At 32.2% G+C, this 25,074-nt stretch overlaps 1 pseudogene; it reads left to right on the top strand.

Moving 5' to 3' along the window:
- Positions 1 to 2,142: 2,142 nt before the first annotated feature.
- Positions 2,143 to 3,639, top strand: LOC110634854 (EG45-like domain containing protein; annotated as a pseudogene).
- The last annotated feature ends 21,435 nt before the right edge of the window (positions 3,640 to 25,074 follow it).

Raw genomic sequence — 25,074 nt, 5'->3', positions numbered from 1 at the left:
ACCTGTCAAGCCCAAAAAGCTGAAAATGGCTGCTCCAAAACCAATCAGAAGAAGCTCTAGGCTGAAAGGATAAACTGAATTCTGATTAAATTTTGTCTAACAGTCTGTCTGTTAGTTTGCTACTTAGTCTGCTACTTTTGGTTTTTCTGAACTTTAAATTAATCTGCTATATCAGTTACTGTTTTGACTGTTTATTCACTGCACTTACACTGTATTTTGATTTATTCACATGTGCATGCTTTCTCCCATATTCTTTTGATGCTGACAAAAAGGGGGAGAAAAGTAATGAATGGTAATCTTGATACTTGATATACTTTGTGCATATTGTTGATATAACTTGTGAATGATATACAGTTTGTGAATGATATACAGTTTGTGATTAGTGTGTATATTGTGCATATTTAGTTAGTATTTTTAGTCACACTCGACTCCTTAAGAAAATGCTTATGAATATTTCATTGAAATTATTAAGGGGGAGTTATTTGTGATTAATTGTTGATATAAGCACATACATAGGGGGAGTTATTCTCACATACACATTCATACACATACTCACACTTATTAACATTTACATGGTGATTCAATTGAGTTTTGTCATCATCAAAAAGGGGGAGATTGTTGACCCCACAAGCTCAAAGGAGCATAGATTTTGATGATACCAAAACTCAACTAGAATCAAACTAACATTGTTTTAAGTGTTGTGTATCTCAAAGAAAAAGGACACAAGATTTTATAATGGATTCGTGCTCTTGAAGAAAGGATGACATTCTAAGGATAACACAGGACGAATCAAAGGAGATAAAAGAAGAAAAGGTTACCTTCCAAGGCTACATTGAAAATCAGATTTGAATGTACATCTAGTATAGAAGTTAGTTTTAATTTCTAGAATTGGTTGTGAAAAGAATTGAGGAGTAAAAGTCAATGATCCTTATTTTCAATCCCTCAAATGATTTTTCTTTTAAACATCATTATTATTGGCCTAAAAGTATTTGACTATGATTTGGTGTAAAGTTTTATAGTTTTGAAAGTTATGCAGAAAAGTTTTCCTGGTATGCTAACTGGTTTGCTACTTATTTTAGTATGCTAACTGGTTTGCTATTTTCTCAAGTATGCTAACTGTCTCAACTCTGCACAACATCGCAGAAAACGACAAAATAATGGCTATTTTCTTGAAATTGTATTCAGAACATTCAAATGAGTTCTGCAACGGTAAAAAACGTTCCAAAGCTATAAATACACATTCCTTTGGCCATTTTGCACTTAATGAAAGTCCCTCTACTGTTCAAAATCTTTAAAGCTTTCATTCAAAGTGCTAAAAGTGATTTATTGCTCATCATTGGCTTATTTACTCAACTCTTCTTTATAGATTCTGTTGTATTGAGTTAGAGTGAGTTTTAAACACATTATTATCATTTGTGAGAGATCATTCAAGCACCTATTGAAGCTTGATTGTGAAAAGTGTTTGGGATAACACTTGGTAGAAGTGTGAAGCTACTTGTAAAAGCTTTGTTGAGAAGATTTGTAAAGGGCTTTGTCTCTTGCCTTGAAAAGAGAAGAATAGTGGAGTGAAGACTCAAAGTGGGATCTTTGAGAGAGTGGATGTAGGCTAGTTAAAGCCGAACCACTATAAAAATTTCAGTGTTCATTTTCTCAACCCTTGCTCTTTACATTTATGCAATTTAACTTTATGATTGATATGTTTTTTGCTGATATAAAAGTTGATATCATTTGCTGGTAATCTTGCTGCAATCAGATAAAATCAGTTTACTGCTAAATCTGCTTGTACTGTTGAATCTGCTGATATATGATTTAATTTGCTTATTGTTTAATCTGCTGTCAGTTAGTATATCTGGTATACTGCTCTGGTTACTGTGTTAAAAACGTATTCAGATTACTGATATATTTACTGAATGCTAATATAGTCTGTTATATCAGTATACTGATTGCATATAGCTTAACCTTGAGTCAACTTGTCAATAGAGCTATATTGTTCATTTTTCACATTAGTTAATTTAGTTGAACCTAGCTGCAATTTTCAAAGGTTTTGAGCAAGAACCGAAAATTGTTTTTAAAGTCCAATTCACCATCCTCTTGGACATATTTTGGGACATCAATTTTAATCATTATAACATAATGAAAATCATGGGAATGGTTATTCAAATAGTGATGATGGTGAGCATGGCAGGGTGCCTTGCCTCAGTTGCTTATGCCGCTCAAGGGACTGCCACCAACTACACTCCACCTTACGTCCGCAAGTGTATATATATATATATATATATATATCAAGTATCTAAATGTAGGCATGAGTCCGGGCTGGTTTAAAATTAAATTGGATCGACGGTTTCAATCTTAGGGGTTTAGATTTTGGACCCATATGAAGGGATTCTCCTTGATTTTGTTCACAATTTAAGTTCAATTCTTATTTAATTTTTACTCATTTTCAATTCAATTCAATTAGGTCTATCCGATTTGATCAAATTTAACTTTCAAAATTTTTTTATTAAAAATTGAAAATCCTCTTTTTAGTCGAAAAGTAGGCCAAACATATCAAAATTGATTCAACTGACTAAAGACAATTCTAATTAAATCTTATGATCCGGTTACGATTAAGCTAGTTTCCATACCTGTTTAGAGCGGTAAAGTATATCAGTGAATTATTTCGAGTTATGAGTGATTTGGAAATTCATCTTAAATTGTGAATTATTATTTCTGTTCATAAATTTAGATTTTTCTTTTATTCAAAATTATCTGTAACATTTAGGAAATCAATAAGTATATATTAATTTTTTTTCAATTTTACCCTTTATTTTTATTAAATAATATAATAAATATATATATATATATATATATATATATATATATATATATATATAATTTTTTAGATGAAATGAAAAAATAATTTAATCAATTATTAATATATTTTTATTAAAATAAAGTTATCAATTATTTCCTTAAATCACTCTACAGAAAGAAGTATACAAATTATATATATCTAGTCACTTCCGAATTAATATGAGTTAGTCTGCGGATTGCAAATCATTAAGAGCAATATTATTCTATTTCGAATAATTAATTTTTAAAATTTAAATTAATTTATAAATCATTTAAGGTTTAAATTATTTTAAATCTTTTACTGATTGAAATTGATTAAATCACTTTGATTATTCAGATAGATTCAGGTCAAATTAAAATTTATCATCTTTATAAATATCAGTTTTACTTTCAACAACAACTAATTTTAAGCCCAGATTAATTTAGATACTAATAACTCATATAAATATTTACAAATTTCCAATTTATTACAATATATTATTCTCTTAATTTCTTTCAACTTTAATGTTAGTGTTGGTGTTATGACAGCCTCTTCGTGTTATGGATATGAAAAAGGGAGTGATGATAGGAGCAGCAAGCGATGCCTTATGGAACAAGGCCGCATGTGGAAAAAAGTACAGGGTGAGATGCACCGGAGCCGCAAACAAAGGGTTGCCACAGCCATGCAAAGGTGGCAGCGTTGTTGTAACAGTAGTTGATTACTGTCCACCACCAGCCTGCCAACGAACTATTGAACTCTCTCGGTAAGCTTTCTCCCTGATTGCAGATCCTAATTCTGGCAAAATAAGGATTCAATATACGCCGTAAGTGCCTATATCTAACCAAGCACCTAACTAGATCGAAATTCCAAGAACGAATTTCCAATTAAGGGAAAAAAAAATTAGTTTATATATATTACCCTGATAAATTTGTTTATGAATTTCCTGAAGATAATTATCGCTCATCATGACCTGTTTGCCTCATTTGCAGGGCGTGAGGGAAGCTGGAGATAGTGCGTTAATATACATATAAGTTAACAAATGAAGAGAATAAAGGACGATGTTGTCTTCATATATGCCTTCATGTAATATATAATATGCATATGCATATCAATAACTAAAGCTTAAAAATCAGCTCACAAAATCAAGCTTTCTTTTTTTTTTTTTTTTCGATAAGTAGCAAAATTTTATTAAGAAAGAAAATGGAACTTGGTATAACTCAACGTGCAGCCAAGGCGGCCATAAAATCAAAGACACACTAAGCAAAACAGACAACTGGGCAAAACAAAAGACACCTGGATACATAGCTGCCCAATTAAGAAAATGAAATGGTTGTTTAGACACCTAGATACACATCGTTTTCTTGGCTATTGAAAATGAAATTTTTGGCCTCTACAGCGGTTACTTTTTCTTCCCTTGATGTTCAGAACTGATACCAATATCAAAGCACCGCTTGCAACCGATCCTTGAACTTCTTCATGCTCCCACAAGAGCTCTTTTTTGTTTGATAAGCAATGAATTTATTAAATGAAGAGACAAAGAACTATTGAAAGGAGAGGGAACAGATGCCAAATTAAGACTAAAGCAAGAAACAAAAACAGAGGCCATAGCCGATACCCAGCCAAAACCAAGGAAGATGCCAAAAAACAAAGATACTTCCAGTGGTAGGAAATAAATATCTGAGACAAACATCGCGGGAACAAAGGAATAACCAAAAGCTCAAAGGATGCCTCCACCTAAAGCGCCAGTAGAAACACTTCAAGCCCAAAGAACAGGATCAAATTCAGCAATTGTGATCGACCAACTTAGCCATATCCGCATTAATTTGCTCCACAAAATAATTAATCATAACTTGGTCAGGTTCAAAAAATATTAAACCCAGCTCTTTGCCTAAATTCACAGTTTCAACGGCTTCTTTATAAGGGTCCAGATGAGGAGATTAAGGGTTATAACTCCCAAAAGATTTAAGAATTAAAGACTTCATTCTAGATATGTCATTGTCCGAAGGATGAGCTACTTCTATATCCGATAATATCAATGTTGAGGAAGCGACTTCAGGTGAATGAGGAACTCTTTTTCCCTTCGCTTTCTTTGATTTTCCTTTTTTGTTTAGCTTTGGGGACACCTCCAAAAGGCCAGCAAGAATCTTATTTCTTCGTCTGCGTTTCAATATACTGGACATTTTAATGTCCTATGTGGGATATAAGGAGAAGTTTCTTTGCTTGAGATGCGAAGAATTGAAGGAGAGGGAGTCCGGGGATAGGAGGAAGTCTGGTTCAGAGGGTCGAGTATGATTGGGCCAGATTAACAGGTTCAAAGGGGACTAAAGCTAGGTGATTTGAGCTTGTCAAAGAGTGAACTGAGGGCTTCTGGGTTAAAGGCTCAGCAAGAGATGGGATTGGGGAGTTCACATCAATAAATGGTTCTAGGAAATCCAAATCACGCTGATTAGACAGGGTAGCACTATCTCCCAAACTTCTTTTGGCAATTGTTCCAAACCATTATCATTTATATCAGACATTCCATGTCATCCTCATCTTCCTTTCTTTCTTCCGAGGATGATTTTGCTGCTAACTTATTGCAATTGGGAGGCTTCAAAAAATCAGAACAAGGCTCCTCTATTATATTAATGAGAAAACGGGTGCATTCTAAATCCACTGCAAAGGATTTGTTAATGGAACCTTGATGAGTAGACATTATTAGAACTCTTGTAGAGTCTAATCTTGCTATAGAATGCGTCGATCCATCCATCGAGGTATCTCCCAAAAAAGCTCGCCACCCATTTGAAGAAGTGGTTGGACCAGGCGTTGAGAGGCATCCCGTGAAGTCTCAACCACGCTAACCGATTCGAAGGAGTAGAGAGAGCTTGTCAAGGTTTAAGGTTGTAAATCCATTGAGTTACCCAGGACTGATAGACACAAATCCCTCCATGAGCTCCTTGGCTTCAAATGTAAGAAGAACTTTATCTCCACCCATTGGAATGACTGGGATGTAAAAAAAAAAACACCTTTTGCCAACAAATAATCTTGTAAACTAGAGATTGAACAAATGTTATGCATGGTAGCAACGGCAGAGCGAGAGATCTAGTCTTTGTTCTCCGCAATCACATTTGCTTAGTAATGGGCTTGAAAAATTACCATGTGTTATAGTATGTAAGACACTGAGCTTAGTGATTTGTTAAATGACACCCATTTGGCTATTAGATATTAATTAATTTAAAATTCAATTTATCTTTTTTAATTTTTAAAATTCAAATCTTCCTTTTAGTTACTTTTTGGAATTTTAGCCAACATATTTTATTGTTAAGGATCAACAAAACCAAGAAAATACTTTTGTAGGGACTAAGTGAAAATGGTATTTACTCTTTTCATCCGTCACAAAAGCAAGCCTCAACAGTTGCACATGTCACTGTAGATGACTAGCATGCTCGTTTGGATCATCTTCAAATTCCTATTGTCTATAAAGTAATCAATTATTTTCAATTACCTTGTTTTACGTTTGCTTTGTCTCTTCATGTTCTTTAGGAACGTTAAGTAGGATCCCATTTGTTTCGGTTGATCATAAGAGTCTAGCCCCATTTGAAACAATACATGGGGGTGTTTGGCTCCGATTCGATTCATGGTTTGCTTGGAAACTGAAACCGAATTGAAATTTCGATACGTTTCTGATTCGGTTCTTCATTATTTCTGTTCTAGTTTGGTACGATTCTCAATTCTTCGGTTCCGATTCGGTTTGATATGGTTCCAGTTTAGTTTTCGATTCTTAAAACAATTTTATGTAATTATTTCCTTAAAAAGTCATAATTGAATTAGCATTCAAGTTTTGAATTGGGTTATTAATAAAAATATATCATACAATATATTTTTTAGCTATTTTTAAATTATATAATCTTTAACTATAAGCTGCATGTATAATTTAAGATTAAATATATTATATAATACAATAGTATATCATATAATATATATTTTAACTATTTATTAATCATTTAATATTTAATTATAAGATACAAATATAATTAAAAATTAATATACATATATATATATAAGATAATATTATTTTTATAATTAAAAATTATAAGGTAATTTAATGTATTTATAACTAAAATTATTAAGAAAATATAGAAAAATGAAATATAATATTAGGTTGTATTTAGTTTATAATTATATATACATATATAAATATATATAGATAATTATATTGAAAGTATATAATACATCTAAAAAAATAGAAAAACATATTTATAAATTTAGTTCTCGATTCGGTTCCAGTTTAGTTCTTAGTGAAGAACCGAAACCGAACCAAAGTATCAAAGTAACTTCGGTTTAGTATGGTTCCTATCGGTTGGTACTATTCTTTGGTTCGTTTCTATTCTCGGCCCCAAGAACTGTGCACAGCCCTAATAATACATTCAGATGTTTAGGGCCCAACTCTTATTTTATCTGCCTTAGGACATCGATATATGCTACTTTTTGTTGATGATTTTCTATATTCACATGGGTTTATTTATTGAAAAATAAGAGTGAAGTATATTCAATTTTCTAAGCTTTCAAGCTATGGTTGAACTACAATTCAATGCTACAATTAAACCTTTTCATTCTGACTGGGCAATGTTGGTATTCACCATTGCATTGTTTGCCCATATACAATGAGTAGAATGGTATTGTTGAAAGGAAAATAAGACACATAGTTGATACAGGATTAACACTTTTAGCTTATGCTCAGGTGCCACTCAAATATTGGAACTTTGCTTTTGAGATGAGTGGCATGTTTATTAACAGTTTACCTTCTTTTATAATCAATAATAAGTCACCATTTTTCCTATTATTTCAAAAGTAAGCAAATTATTTGGACTTAAAGATTTTGATGTATTGTATACCCTCTGCTTTGGCCATATAAATAACATAAATTTGATTATTATTCCAGAATTTGAGTATACTTGGGTCAAAGTCCTAACCATGTTGCATATATTTTTTTTTTAGCTAGACATGCAAAGTTTTGTGATCAAAATTTTCCTTTTAAAGCTCTGAATATTGGTACCATGACTCCACAAGACACTTCCATGCTATGGGTTGTTTTGATTCAACAACATCCATCTCACTTGCTAGCAGTTGTAGCTTCAAGTAATGTTAATCCACCTTCTTCTTCTTCTTTATCTCAAATACATACTACGCCTTCTCTTACCGCAAGGTCATCACATCCAATAAAATCATAAATGATAACTCCGTCGCATATACATTATAACACTAACCCAAATACTTCTCCTTTATCTCCTGTTATATGTAGGTCACCCATTTAACAACTTCAGCCTCCACCAAGCCTAAAACTCCTTGTAGACCTCATTGAATATTCATCAAATCCACTATTAATAGAAGTCCCAAACTATATTCATCCTATATTCCTTTTGTTATTAGCATGCCCTAGAGTAGTACTTGTAATATTGTATTTTGTAAATATTAATTCCTATTAATGGCAATTTCCTTTTAATTGAATGAAATTGTCTATATTTATTTAATAAAGTCCTTTAGTAACTTGTTATAAGTTTCATTCTTAAGTGTTAAGAATATAAGTGATGGAATTATCTGGTATAAGTACTATAAATAATGGTTCATAGTCGAGGATACTTTGTTGGGCACGTTCTATCTAGCTAAATTGTCACATCTACTTATTTCCACGAATTAGTATGAGATACTCATGAAAGTGGAATGCTGAGTCTTATGTTATCTGACATTATATTGTTAGGACAAACATGGTGGGCACTTATAAGATAAGTAAATCGAACTAGTGATACTTAGATGATATATATATGCAGTTTACTCTTGTCAATATATCATCATATAAATCATAATAGTACATATAATACCTTGACATAAGGTGACATGGTCATCTCATGTATAGGTGGTTTGAGTTCGATACAGCTTTACGTACTTGTACAATGTACGAATACACTGGCATGTGTTGGCTCTGACTAGTTATATAGGTGTTTAGTAAAGATGGGATTTGTTACTCTAGGTAAATAGAGATAAAATCTTAGCTATATAAATTGTTTTTGATAAAGAAAGTTCTTGGCTAGGACAATCTGACTTAGTAAAAAAAAAAAAAGTTTCTGATGGTAAGTCTCATTAATCAAGAATTAGGATTAAGATAAGAACATATGATTTAAAGCAATGGGGTTTAACGTAAAGCATGACCCTAGCTGGAATCGGGACTTTGTAACGAAGAGATTTAGTACATGGTATATATGATTAAGGTTCTAAGTTAAGGGATGAATTTAATTCATCACTAGTTAGATAGTCATGGTACACTATGCTAGGTGTTAACCATGATTTCTGAGAACTAAGAATAGAAAGAGAAGTTCACTCTAGGCATAGAAAGAGTTTCAATGATATTAAAGAGTTAAAATTATAATCTCATTGCCAATTAGTAATGAACCAAAGAAGTCACACTATATAGAGCTTAAGAGATCAAGACAATATTAATTTGATTAATTAATTAATTAGTTTAATTAATTAATTAATTAAATTGATGAATTTAGTTTGCTACTAGATTTTAAAGTCTTTAGCATAACTTAAAACTAAATTCAAGAAAGAGGGTAATTAGAAGAAAAATAATTAGCCAATGTTTAAAGTGTTAAATGTAAGCTTATTACTTAAAGGAGTTTAATTAAAAAATAATTTATATCATATATAAATTATTTATATGTGGCTTGTGAAACCATGAGAGAAAATATAGCTTAGTGGGATTCGAAAGAACACAGTAAGAAATGAAGAAGAAAAGAGAAATGGGTCTAGTAACTTTTGGCAAGGATTGCAAAAGATTCGGCTGTTAGATCAACAATTTGAGGCCATTGATGAAATACAGTGTGCCGAACCCTTTGAGATGATATCCACCTTGCTTCTATCAGACCCTATTTGAGAAAGGCGATCATTGAACAGTCTAAATTGCTTAATGAGATTTTTTTTCCCTATAAATTAAATATAATTATACAATAATTATTAACATATTATGAGCTTTTTATAAGTGAGATCATATCAATGATAGCCTTTTGGCACTCGGGATTGGCTTTTCATCCCAATTCAAGCACCCAACATGTCAACTCAAAACCTAGGCATTCTTACAGTCAATCATGGGCTTTTTAGACATCCTGAACACATTGCAAGTAGTAGCATTAGTGTTGGTAAGCTCGATCTCTACTTTAGTAAATTTACCTAAAGGCTAGGTTATTATATTAAGTTATAGAATATTCCTGGCACATAATAATTAAGTATAATGAATTTTAACAACCTAAAGACACTGTAAAGGACCTCCGAGAATACTTATCTAATTTTCAGAACATAGAACCTAAGTGATTGGACTACCAAAGGAGTTAAGAACCTTGACTAGAGAATTGGACCACTAGACTTGGATTTAAGACTATTGTAGGCCTTTGATGGGCATTTTGATGTTGTAATGGGCCCAAAACATTGTGTTTGTGTTACTTTGCAGGGAGAATAGGCCTAGTTATAGGAGAGACTCTATCAAATCTCCAGTTGGATAATTAAGATAATTAAGTTACATTATTTTTGTAAATACAGATTAATTAATGATTAGTGTCCAATAAATTGTTAATACATTGTATAAGTAAATCCAACTAATCATGATAGTAGCCTAGCACATTCAATAACCGCAAAGGGTTACCCAATCTATGAGTAGAATTGACTTAACTATTTTTAATGGATTTATTTTGCTGTTATATTAGATTTTATGTATGTCCATGCATCATTTTAGTTATGTAATATATCCTAATTATAATTGCATAATTAATGGTAGATATATTAGTAATGCATATCATGAAGATGCTGCATTGTTGTGGTCCATGAAAATTCCTTATGGGTATGGACTTGCAAAATAGAAAATAAATGAGTCAAAGGTCCATCGAGTATGGACCTGGTAAGGGCCATCTGACGCTTAAGTTAGAGCTAGTATGAGAGAATAGTGTATTGATTAATTAGGGAGAAAGAACGTACCTCCATAGATGATCTAATCTCTTTTTATAGAATATAGACAATTTTTTATTATGGTATATCAACTATATAATTATATAGACATTATTAGCTAGCATAATTATAGGATTATATTTCTATTTATAATGTATAATTATAGGCATTGTTATATTTGGCAATCCCACTACGATTACTTATCTTTAATCAATATTCTTTCCTTTTATTGAGTGGGTCCTATAGTGGTTCAACCAATTGAATGAATCTTATAGTTGAACTATTAAATATTATTAGGCTTAGGGGCTATCCAAAAACTCGAGTTACTCAATTAATTATACATATTTTGGGGAGCAACATCATTAGTCCCCCCCCCCCCCTCCTCCCCTCGAGTATGAATCTTTAGGTTTGTTGTCGAAGCTTTGGTCATCACCTTAAAAAATTTTTTCACCTTAAAAAATTTTTTAAGTGCAGACTATGGTCTTGATAAACTTTTTTTTAAAATAAATCTGTTCTAAAATAAAATTATTTTAAACTCAATAAATTAGAAGCATGAAAGTTATGATCATATAGACAAATATTCATCATGACATACACAAAAAGCATGCGACTTCCATCAAGCATTAAAAGGTGATATTCATTAATTAAAAGAATATTGAGCATGCATCATATGTGTGTGTGTATATATATATATATATATATATTGGTAAATATTCCAAGTTCTACTCAAAACATATGTAAATATGGTTCTCGTAGGCCAAAAATTCTATTACTTAAAATGTATTTTTTTATTTTATGAAAATGGATCTTTTCATTATCTCAATATATATTATTCAGTTCATGGGATGACTCAAATAAAGAAATTGCATGTGCAATGAACAAATCAATTATACATGAGTAAACAATAACTATTAAAATAAATTAACAATTATGATTATTTTTTATAATATAAATTTTCAATGGAAAGTATATAAGATGCGGAGCACTTATTTTAGGTGGTGGCCAGGTTATAATTTTGACCAATATTCTAGCCTCTTTTAACAATAAGGAAGAGATGACATACTTGTAAAACTGAATAGAACCAAGGCAACTTTGTTCACAAGAAAATTATTACTTTATTTTATTCAAGAGTATAGTTTAAGGTTTTTTTTTTTAAATAATAGACAAATAGTTTTTTGTGTCATTCATCCAAATTAAGGCCACCTGTCCCACTAGTCAAATGGTGGTAACTTTAAAATAATGGCCAAATCCAATGCTTTTCTTTCTTGAAAAGGTAGTGGCCAAACTCATAAATAAGGTTAAAAAATTTTCAGTCAGTATAACATTGGCGAAACATGATTTTTAACAAACATAATTCGTCTATTTGACTGATACTAATTTCTTAGTTTACAAAAATACAGTAGAATGAAACTTTAAAAAATTTGAAACTCAAGAAAAATTTTCATTCAACGTGCCACTGAATGCAAGAGCAAATATTTTATCAAGAGCATCTTACTTTACAATCATTTTTGTAAATTTTCAATCAAGATAACAAATCTGCTAGTTGGGTTGTTGCAAACCAGCTTTCCACTCTTTGGTTCCCTCGCCCATTTAAGCATAGAGTATGACCATGTTTTTTAGCAGAATAAAGGGGAAGAGATATAAACTTTTGTGTCATTTCCCACAGATGACACCACTATTACGGTTCATGAAAATTCCTTGTGGGTATGGACTTGCAAAATAGAAAATAAATAGGTTAGAGGTTCACCAGGTATGGACCCAATGAGGACCCTTCGATGCTCAAGTTAGAGCTAGTATGAGAGAGTAGTATATTAGATTAATTGGGGAGAAAGTACATAACTCCATAGATGATCTGATCTTTTTATCTAGAATATAGATAATGGTGGATTATGGTAAGTCAACTATGTAATTATATGGATATTGCTAGCATAATTATAGGATTATATTTCTATTTATAGCATTGTTATATTTGGCAATCCAACAAGATTACTTAGCTTTAATCAAGATTCTTTCCTTTTATTGAGTGAGTCTTATAGTGGTTGAACCAATTAAACAAATTTCATGGTTGAACCACTAAATATGATTAAACTCATAGGCTATCCGAAAATCAAAGTTACTAGATTAATTATACATATTTTGGGGAGCTATATTATGCATAATTAATTATGTTGTGCTGGAAAAGGAAAAGGAAAAGGAAAAGGAAAAGGAAAAGGAAAGGGAAAGGCATGCATGCATATGAGCTCACTATATTATGTTATGGGATGTTAGGTAAGGCAATTCTATGTCTCTGACTTCCGGATATTAGGGTTACAGAAATAGCCTCCAGGTAAAATATGAAATCTGTATCCCTAGTATCCATTATGTGAATGTTAAGAGGAAATCTTGAGAAGCTCCTTTAACGGGTCGGGCATATTAGAAATGTAATAATGATTATGATGTTTCTAGGGAACCATTGGTGACATGAACTATCTTTTTATTAATTGTTTGTACTACATAAACATCATATGATTACTAAATTTGATATGCATATAATTATTTTTATATTATTTTTTATTTCCCTAAAGTAGGCTTCAACTCACTGAGCCTTTAGCTCACCCTCTTTCTCTGTCTTGCACTTCAAGAACAAGTTTAGAAGATATAGTCAACAAATTTTTGTTAGCTAAGTTCTAGAGGCTACCATCTCAATTTTGCTTACAAGTAAATGTGCATTTTATGGAACTCTATTTTGCAATGACATGTAAAGTTTGTTATTTTGATGTTGTGCTTTGTCACTATATAACTGGTAACATAAAGGAAATTGTAATTACTCTTTATATTAAATAAAATATTATATGAATTATATGGATTTTAAATAAGATTTTAATATAAATAAGGCTTACTATGGGTTCTTGCGGCCTTATGCGTTCCAATGCTCTAACACCGGTAGTGGTCCAAATTCGGCTGTTACAATAATTGTGCCCTCATAGTGAAGCGGCAATTAATTTGGAGGCAAGGAGAAATTTTGGCTTATCCTTTAATAGTGAGGAACAAATGATTCTTAATCATTTTTTTCATTAAATATTGTGATATCGCCTTCTGTTAGCCTCCTCAAAAGTCCATGAAAAGGTTAAGCTTTTTGAAGGGAGACAATTGATTTGTGATTGGTATGTGGTTCGATCAATCTCAAGCATTGTATTCATTTATTTTGATGCTGTAATCTGTATGGAGTTTAGGGCTTAACAGGATATATTATGGATTTTGTTTAATTTGGAGGTGTTGGTTCTGTTTTTCAATTGTTTTGATACTTTCTTTTTGTTGTATTTGGTGTTTGGTTTTTCATAGTGGAGTGCTTCTTGGGCTGGTAAATTACTTCTCTATGTGGTCCCTTTTTAGAATTCCCAGGTGTGGTTAGAATTTATTGTGGGATCTTCAAGATATTTTGTTTATGGTTTTGAAGTTCCTAATGCTATTGAAGCCGCAAGTTTGTTTAGTCCTGTGTTCTTGGCCTACATCTGCTTCACCTAGATGTCGAGATGAGAAGACTTCAAGCAAAGGATATGTTGCAGCATCTCTAGTTAAGGCCAAATGCACCCATGGCTATTTATTCAAGGTGGCAGCTCTATTGAGGATTGATAGTTTTGGGTTACGAAGTGCTTAGTATTAGATCTTTTTTGGGAGAAATAGTGCATATAAAGGCATGAAGGTTACCTTATCCTCTATGTTGATCACTTTTATGGCAATGCATTTATAAGGATTGTAGACTGTGCTATTGTAGTTGTGGCTTTTCATTTTTCTCATCGTTTTAAAAAGATATGGCATTTTTAGTTCTCATGTTTAATTGCTTTCAGATTGTCTTTCCTTGGGTCTTGAGTGTTGCCTTGTAGTAATCTTAGTCGAGGAGCAAAACCTGTCATTTTGTCATATGCAAATGCCTATGGTTCTTCTTCTATCATTTCTCAAGTCTTTTTTGAGGCATTTAGGGCTTGGTTCTATTTTTTTGCTTGATCATGGTCTACTGTCGGGTTTATTTCTTTTCTAAAGGCTTTCTGTTATTGGTTTCAGGTCTACTGCTTCTCTATCCATTTTTTTATAAGCAAAATTTTTATTAATAAAATCCAGGAAAAACTTAGCAATCACAATTCCAGTTAACCTTGGTCGACAGACTGCCCCACTACATCCAACCGATGCTAAGTGAAAAAACCAAGAGCAAATACAAAACAAAATGAAAAATTGGACACTTCTTTAATCAGCTTGCCCAAAAAAAAAAAAAAAACAGTAATTCATAATACAAATATGAAGAAACAACAACCGACACAAACTGACAAAATCATTAAGATAATTTGCCCAACAATACATACCTTCTATACTCCATTCTAATAAGAATAAACTTTTAAAAATGTAATAAAATCCAAAAATTTATCAACCCTACTTTGCAAAGGCGTTAGCTATTGAATTCACCTCACATGGGGAGTGGACAAATACTACTGCATTCCCCTACTTCGATTTTTTTTTCTTTGAAGTTTCATTAGTCTTGCTCATTAGATGTTGTGGAGCTCCTTTTGTGTTCATTAGGCTTGTTGTTTTATTCTTGGTGTTACATTCTTCTTGATGCTTCATATCTTGATGTTCCATTTCTCTATTAATAAATTACTTGCTTATACAAAAAAAAAAAAAAAAAAAAAAAAGACTCATTGATTTGGCCAAAAAGAGAGAAATTCAAGGCTTAGTCTTCACGTACCTTTACCTTTGGATATATTTCATCAAATGTGTCCTCATAGTCTTGCTTGTATCCTATTTGTTTAAGATTATGGAGGTTGCCTATAAGATCATCATAAGCATGGCTACCAAAATGAGCTCCTAACACAAAAACATACTCCTCCCACTGATATTAAACACTTGCTAATTTAGCCTTGACAAACTCCTGGTGCCATTGGATGGCCTTCCTTTCTAGATGCAAAGCTACCACCTTAACATGGTTCTGAAGTGTGATTTTGCGAACCTTAAAGAAATACTTAATTTGTTGATGAAATCATTCCCTTCTCTATTAAAATGTGGAAATTCTAGCTCAGTAGATGAGCCATACGATATGGCTGCATGGTTAAGGTCATCTTTCCACCTATATGATTTGTTGGCTTACAATTCTTCTGGTTGTTCCATAGTTTGTAAACTCAATCCACTTAAGAGAGATTTTAATTTCGAGCATGGTTTGTGTTAGCATAATTACAGCAATCAGCATAATTATAGGAGATTTGTATAACATAATTACAGCAATTAGCATGATTATAGGAGATTTGTGTAGCATAATTATAGCAATTATTATTCTTGTCCAAATTAGTTCATATTCTCATGTATAAATAGATGTAATATCTCTGTAAATGGGATACAGACAAATACACAATCCTTTCCTTCATTACTTGTATTCTTTCTTCTAACATGGTATCAGAGCCATAAAGCTTTTATTTCTAGTTTTTTGGGGTCTCTCTGCTCTCTCTACAACCTGTTCTGGTTCATTCTTTCATACCTATTATTATACCATTTTTTTTTTCTCCTCATCTTGTTATCAATGGAGAAATCTGATATTTCAAAACCTATTGCAACAGTTCTGACTGGTTCCAACTATAATCTTTGGGTTCAAGGAATGAAAAGTTTTTTGATAGGTCGCAAGCTTTGGCGTATTGTTACCGGAGATATCACTACGCCGACAAGAGAGAACGATGAAACTGATGCAAAATTTGCTGACCGTCTTGAGGATTGGGATAGTAAAAATCATCAGATCATCACCTGGTTTCGCAATACCTCTGTCTCGTCCATCCACATCCAGTTTGCTAATTATGACTCTGCAAAAGAAATCTGGGATTTTTGGCTAATCGATATCGCACCACCGACTTGCCCACTATTATCGATTGTGGACTACTCTTTATAATCTGAAACAAGAAGCAGTCAATGCGGAATGATTTTCTTGCCCGTGTCCAACCTATTTGGAATCAAATATCTCGTGCCAAAATCGGTGAAGATCATCTTCATCTCATTCAAGTTCTAATGGCTCTTCGATCGTAATATGAGGCCGCTCGAGCGTCCCTGCTACATCGAAATCCACTCCCATCATTGGAAAGCTATTCAAGAGATTATTTTGAAGAGACTCGTCTCGGTTTGGATAAAACTCCTCAATTTGAAGTGCTCTTGCAACTACTCGATCCTCACATCGTAAATCGGCAATCAACTCGTAAGAATTGTAATCAAATTGGTCATGCTTTTGCATATTGTCCTACCATAAAATGCAGATATTGTCATGGTTACGGTCATATTCTTGAACATTGTCCCACACGCCTCCAAGATCAAAAGGAGGGCATTCTAAATTCAAGAATGTCTCAAAGCCTGGATCTTCCTCTCACATCTTTGTCGCTCATCGAGGGCTCTACTGCCATCACCATGAGTGATCTTGAGGCACTATTCAAACAGGTTATCTCTTCTAATTCTCCTGCTGCCATGTCTGCCACTCCGGGTAATTCTTATTGGCTTTTTGACTCTGCATGTTGTAATCATATGACCACTAATCTTAAATTCTTGTCTTCTGCAAAACCTGTATCTTCCTTACCACCAATCCATACTGCAAATGGTACTAAAATGAACATCACACATACTGGTCATGTGTCTACCTCAAATCTTCATCTCCCTGACACCTATTATATCCCTAATTTGGCACTCAATCTTATTTCTGTTGGTCAGTTATGTGAAAAAGGACTAAATGTTATTTTTTCTCACCATGGTGTCCAGGTACAGGATCCACAAACGGGACAGATTCTTGGGGAGGGTCGCAGAGTGGGTCGATTATTTGAGCTTACATCTTTACATCTTCCTCAGAGATTTGTGTCTGCAGCTACAATCCCTAATTCCTCCATTCACCAATGGCATCTTCGTCTTGGTCATGCTTCTGCCAGTAAAATTCAACCTTTAATTTCTCGTGGATTATTAGGATCTACTAAGTTTGAGTCATTTAATTGTTTAAATTGTCAGCTTGCAAAACAACCTGCATTATCTTTTTCTCATAATAATACTACTTCAGACACTCCTTTTGGTTTAATTCATTCTGACATTTGGGGTCCTTCTCCTATTTCTTCAATAAATGGTTTTCGTTATTTTGTAATATTTATTGATGATTATTCTCGGTTTACTTGGATATATTTTTTGAAACATCGATCTGAGTTATCACAAATTTACATCACATTTGCAAAAATGATTAAAACTCAGTTCTCTTGTGACATTAAAATTCTCCAATGCAGACAATGCCATGGAATATCGGATTCTTCTTTACTTCAGTTTCATAGTCAACAAGCCACCTGAGTGCAAAGATCTTGTACTCACACCGCTCAACAGACTGGGCGAGCGACGCAAGCATCGCCATATTCTTGATTCTCAGACGCATTCTTCTTCTTTCTCGCCTCATGTCCGAAAAATTTTGGGGAGAAGCGACTTTTCATGTTTATGTTATTAATCGTCTTCCTACCTTGGTTCTTCATAATTTATCTCCTTTTGAAAAGTTGTTTGGACAACCTCCTGACTATTCCATCCTTAAACCTTTTGGATGTGTTTCTTTTGTTCTTTTACAACCTCATGAACATACCAAATTAGAACCCCGTGCTCGTCTATGTTGTTTTCTTGGTTATGGCATTGAACACAAAGGGTATCGTTGTTGGGATCCTGTTTCTAATAAGTTACGAATCTCTCGTCATGTTACCTTTTGGGAAAATACTATGTTCTCTTCTCTTTCCAAATTTCATCACTCTGTCAATACTGACTCTCTATTTTTCACTGACTCCTCCAAAGAGCTGTTTCCAAGTCCTGATCCAGGTGATTGTGATGTGCTCAATATTAGCCCAACTACACCGCCTCGTTGAATCGGACCAGCTTGTTGATCCAGATTACTGCGCCTGCATCTCCTCCTAGCACTACTCTTCGTCGTTCTACCCGTGTAAGAGAAACTCCTCATTATCTTTCTGATTTTCATTGTTACTCTACTATTGTAACCCTTCATGAGCCTCATTCTTATCGTGAGGCAAGTACTGACCCTCTTTGGCAGCAAGCTATGACCGATTTAACTTCAGGCTTTAGAGAAAACTCATACTTGGGATTTAGTTGATCTTCCACCAAACAAGACTCCTATTGGTTGCAAATGGATTTACAAAATCAAGACCCGTTCTGATGGAACTATTGAACGCTACAAAGCTCGCTTAGTAGCCAAAGGGTACACTCAAGAGTATGGTATCGACTATGAGGAAACTTTTGCTCCAGTGGCCCGATTAACATCTATTCGCAGTCTCTTAGCTATTGCTGCAGTTCGTAAATGGAAACTTTTCCAGATGGATGTTAAAAATGCTTTTCTTCATGGTGATTTAACAGAAGAGGTTTATATGCATCCTCCTCCTGGTTATCATTCTCCTCATAAGGTTTGCAAACTTCGTCGAGCCTTATATGGATTAAAACAAGCTCCCAGGGCCTGGTTTGCCAAATTTAGTTCTACTCTTGCTCAACTTGGTTTTCTCTCTAGTCCACATGATTCTGCATTATTCACTCGTCGAACTGACAGTGGTATTGTTCTTCTGCTGCTTTATGTTGATGATATGATAATAACAGGAGATGATTCATCTGGTATTTTAGAGTTACAACATTATCTCAATCAACATTTTGAAATGAAAGACCTGGGTTCTCTCAGCTATTTTTTGGGCCTTGAAGTTTCTCAAAATTCTGATGGCTATTATCTATCTCAAGCCAAGTATGCATCCGACTTACTTTCTCGAGCAGGCATCACTGATAGCAAAACAGTATCAACCCCATTGGAGCTCAATTGCAAACTTACACCTCTTGATGGCACTCCTCTTGATGATCCTACTTTATATCGATGACTTGTCGAGTCTTGTTTATCTCACGATTACTCGACCGATATTTCATATCTTCGTTCATCCGTCACCAGTTTATGTCCTCCTCGCTCAACTCATTTCTCTCAGATTAATCCTTCGTTATATCAAAGTCACTCTTTTTCATGGTTTGCACTTTTCCGCTACCTCCTCCCTAGTATTATCCGCTACTCGATGTCGATTGGGTGATCGGCGGATCGTCGCTCTACAACTGGTTATTGTTTCTTCTTGGGTAATTCTCTTATCTCTTGGCGTAGCAAAAAGCAAACTGTTGTTGCACGTTCTAGCACAGAATCTGAATATCGTGCTCTTGCTGATGCTACATCTGAATTACTTTGGTTACGGTGGTTATTAACTGATTTGGGTGTCACTCATTCTTCTGCCACAATACTTCATTGCGATAATAGAAGTGCCATACAGATTTCTCATAATGATGTATTTCATGAGCGTACCAAACACATCGAAATTGATTGTCATTTTGTACGTCATCATGTTGCTCATGGCACCATATGTTTGATTCCTATCTCCTCTGTCAGCCAAACCGCTGATATATTCACCAAAACGCATCCTCCCGCTCGCTTTCAGGATCTCTTAAGCAAACTCAAGTTGGCACCTGTGCTACCACCTTGAGTTTGAGGGGGGGTGTTAGCATAATTACAGCAATCAGCATAATTATAGGAGATTTGTATAACATAATTACAGCAATTAGCATGATTATAGGAGATTTGTGTAGCATAATTATAGCAATTATTATTCTTGTCCAAATTAGTTCATATTCTCATGTATAAATAGATGTAATATCTCTGTAAATGGGATACAGACAAATACACAATCCTTTCCTTCATTACTTGTATTCTTTCTTCTAACAGTTTGGCTGCTGCAAATCTCAGACTCACAAAGCATTAACTTCTACCACTGTTTTAAGTCATGAATAATTTTGGCTATCTCTTTCTTCCAATGTTAATACCATGTTCCTTCTGCCATTATCGAGGATCAATGACTTTGATCTCACTTGTTGCAAGAATAACGTTCATAGAGAAGAATTAGAGAAGGGAATGAAGATTAAGATAGAATTAGAGCTTCATTTAGTCAAATATTCATGACATTGCCTTACATACTTAGAGCTTCATTTAATCAAATATTCATGACATTGCCTTACATACATAAACAAGAAAATATAATTTTATCTTTAGATAGCTAAAATCATGGAATAAAATAGTTGTTTGTTCACTTTATTACACCTAGATAATGGAAATATAAAGAGATATAATCATTATCACTATAACCGCTACTATAGCCATGTTCATAGCCAAGCTCCCCCTTGTGCTCTTCCTTCCTTGTTTCCTTCAAATAGAGAGAAATAAGGGAGGATAAGAAAGAAATAAGGGAGAAAGAGTCGGAGCGTTTTGAGTACAAGAGGATAGACTAAAAAGTTAATGAAATCAAATTATAGGGACTGGTTTATATATTATTTAAAATATATCACCAATTAACTAGTTTTACTAAAATAGAGACTAAATAGTAATTTGACTAACACTGACTAACAGAAAAATTGATTGAGGGACAAAATAATTTAACAAATGAAAAATAAAAGTATTAAATATTATGTTTTTTAAAATATAAAAACTAAATAATTAATTTCATTAATGTTCAGAAAGTAAATAATATATATTTTTAATATTTTCTTTAAAACAGAGATTTGTTTTTTTGCATTGGAACTTAGTCTGTCGCAAGCATCACCATTTGTGATTTATCGATAAATACAATAGGATGTGATTGATGGTTTTTATATACTTATCCCAATCAGATTCTATTCTGTGTTTTTCTTTCATTTTTGTTAAAAAAAGAAAAATTGCTTGATAGACTGCGTAACAGATTGCATAGTAATTCTCGGCCTTGATTATCCACCAACATCTCTCGTCGAAGATTTTCAAGCCATCGTCGTCGAAGAGATATTGAGGGCCAAGTGGCCGTGTCCTCTCTATGTTTCCTCCTAGTTTTGTTGTATAATAGGCTCATATTCTCTTTACTTGAATTTACATCCTTAACATTTAAATTTAAAATTAAGCCATAATTCACATTTCACAACAGTTAGTTATTGTCCAATTATTCAAGAGGAAATAAAGATGAAAGAAAACATATCCATGGATATTGCATTTCTCTTCAAATTTGTCAAAATAATGTAATTAGTCCAGAAATTAGAAGAACTTTGCAAGGACTTGAACTTGAAGATTTGGTGTGGAAATGGTTTTGGACCTATTGTCGAAAAATATTAGACAAATTAAATCGCCAAAGGAATAATGAATTAATAGTCTTAATTAAGTGGGTAGGCATATTACCTAACGCACTCCTTAGTCGTGAGTGGATGACTTTGACAAATAATAACCATTATTACCTAACGTTTCCTGGAAGTAAGCTAAACACTTATATGGAAGAAATTTTATTAGGTGTTATAAAAATTATCGATAAGTTTTAATTGATTAATATTTAAATTATTTTAAGATTATAAAATTTTAAATTGAAATTTGATTAAAATTTAATAGAAAAATACACAATATAATGATGTTAATTTTTCATATCCATTAAGTGAATGGGGCTTTTGCCTTGTAAAAGACTAAACTCATCGTTTCACAAGTAAGAAAATAATTTGTTTTGCATAAATGTACTCCCAGCACTTATAATATGAAATTATCATTTATATAATACCACCAATAAAAAGTTTTCAATACACAAAAAATATATATATATATATATATATATATATGTATATGTGTGTGTGTGACATAATTAAGTAATTAATTCACATTTCAATAATAAAATAATTTATACGAAAATTCAAATGCTTGCTTGCAATTGTATTTTAATTTGATTCTTTCAATAATAGTTTAGATTGAATTATTCAAATTAAGCGTAATTTTACCTAAAAAAAACAAAATTAATTTAAAAGAAATATATGATCATATCAATAATATTTTTATTTGTTACTAATAAGACTTACGCGACATATTAGCATAACATGTTATGTGAGTTTATAATAAATAAAATATTCCACGTGAAATAACATGTTAGAAACAATATTTTTAAATTAATTTTAAATTTTAAATAAAATTATTTGGGAAATTAATTATAAATTATAAAAATTTAAAATATTAAATTAAAATGTAATAACTTGTAAAGGTCCCACACGCACCAAACGATCTATTTTTACGCTCCATGGAACAAAGGTGTCATCATTGATAGACGCAGTTCAATGTGAATTCTGTCTTCCATTTTCCGCACCATGAATTTGCTCATTCCATGAAGTTGCTTGGAAGACTCTTCGGTCAACGTTCTTGGGCTTGAAATTTTAGTGCGTTGGAAATAATTAATCCAGGATGAGAAAAATGGGTTGCTTTTTGACAAAAATTAGCAGCCATAAAGACTAAATCTTAACTCAGTTATTTGTAGGGGTGAGCATTCGGTTCAAATCAAATTGAAATGAACCAAATTGAATTAAATTATAAAAATCAAATCTTAAATTTTAGAAACCGAACCGAACCGAAATGGGTAAAAAACCGAATCGAACTGAACCACTCTATTTCGGTTCGGTTCTGTTTAAACCGATCGATTTAATTTTTTATTGATTTTTTAATTTAGACTTGATTTTCAAATTATTTGGTCTAATTTTAACTTTGGTTTGAACTTAATAACCATTAATCAATGAAATTAAACAATTAATATATATAAAATTAAATATAATTCATAAATTTTCCATAAAAATAAATCAATTCAAAAATTGATTCGGTTCGATTTAGTTTGATTTGACTATATAAATTACTATTCGGTTCGATTCGGTTTAACCATTTTTTTCTCTTCAAAACCAAACCGAACCAAATCGAAATAACCAAAATTTTTATAATGTAAAACTGAACCGAACCGATTTAATTTTGAAACCGAACCAATTGAACCGAATTGACTCAATTCGATTTGATTTTTCGATTTGAATCGAATTCTGCTCCGCCCTAGTTGCTTGGATCGTCCTACTTTATATATATGGAAATTTTTATCTAAAATTAGTCTATCATTATTTAAACATAATATATATAATGGGATTCATATATATATATATATATATGTGTGTGTGTGTGCGCGCGCGACGTAATTAAGTAATTAATTCACATTTCAATAATAGAATAATTTATACAATAATTCGAATGTTTACTTGTAATTTTATTTTAATTTAATGCTTTCAATAATAGTTTAGATTGAATTATTCAAATTAAGCGTAATTTTACCTGAAAAAAATAACATTAATTTAAAACAAATGTATGATCATATCAATAATATTTTTATTTGTTACTAATAAGACTCACGCGACGTATTAGCATAACATGTTACAGGAGTTTATAGTAAATAAAATATTTGACATAAATTTTAAATAAAATTATTCGGGAAATTAATTGTAAATTATAAAAATTTAAAATATTAAATTAAAATGTAATTACGTGTAAAGGTCCCACACTCACCAAACGATCTATTTTTATACTCCATGGAACAAAGGTGTCATCATTGATAGACTCTGTCTTCCATTTTCCGCATCACTCATTCTGAACATGTATCTATTCTTTATTTCTTCATTCCATGAAGTTGCTTGGAAGACTCTTCAGTCAACGCTATTGGGCTAGAAATTTTAGTGCTTTGGAAATAATTAATCCAGGATGAGAAAAATGGGTTGCTTTTTGACAAAAATTGGCAGCCATAAAGACTAAATCCTGATTAAATTGCTTGGATCGTCCTACTCTATATATATGGAAATTTTTATCTAAAATCAGTCCATTGTTATTTAAGACATAATATATATAATGAGATTCATATATATATAAAATAAATGAAATTAATTTATTTATTTGTTAGATATATGATAAATTATGTCTAATTAATTTTTTTTTTCAAAATAAAAAATTAAAAAAAATATATATAGAAAGGGAGTCGGGACAAATTGGCTTAAACCATAAAAGTATCCTCAAACTTAATATATGGATCTTACCAATAGTTTTTGATATGTGCCAACTCAGAGAATTTCAGATGCTATCAGAGTAACTTACAATTCAAAATTTGAAAAAAGCATGATGGGATTACATAATAGTAGACTAAATTTAGGTGATTAATATTATATATATATATATATATATATATATATATATATATATATAAAAGTGATATTATTTAAGTGATTAATTCACATTTCAATAATAGACTAAATTTCACCCTAGCTACTCCTTTTCAAAATATTTATAAGGTCTACATAAAAAAAAAATTAAAATGTTTACTTGCAATTGCATTTTAATTAAGTATTTTTTTATCTAAAAATTGAAATTTACTTAAAAGCCATGTAAAAAGTTTATTTGTAACTAGTGAAAT

This window comes from Hevea brasiliensis, chromosome 17 (assembly GCF_030052815.1).
Source record: "Hevea brasiliensis isolate MT/VB/25A 57/8 chromosome 17, ASM3005281v1, whole genome shotgun sequence".
In the NCBI taxonomy this organism is placed as follows: domain Eukaryota; kingdom Viridiplantae; phylum Streptophyta; class Magnoliopsida; order Malpighiales; family Euphorbiaceae; genus Hevea; species Hevea brasiliensis.
The sequence above is the reverse complement of the archived record's forward strand: the minus strand, read 5'-3'. Positions and strand labels throughout refer to the sequence as shown.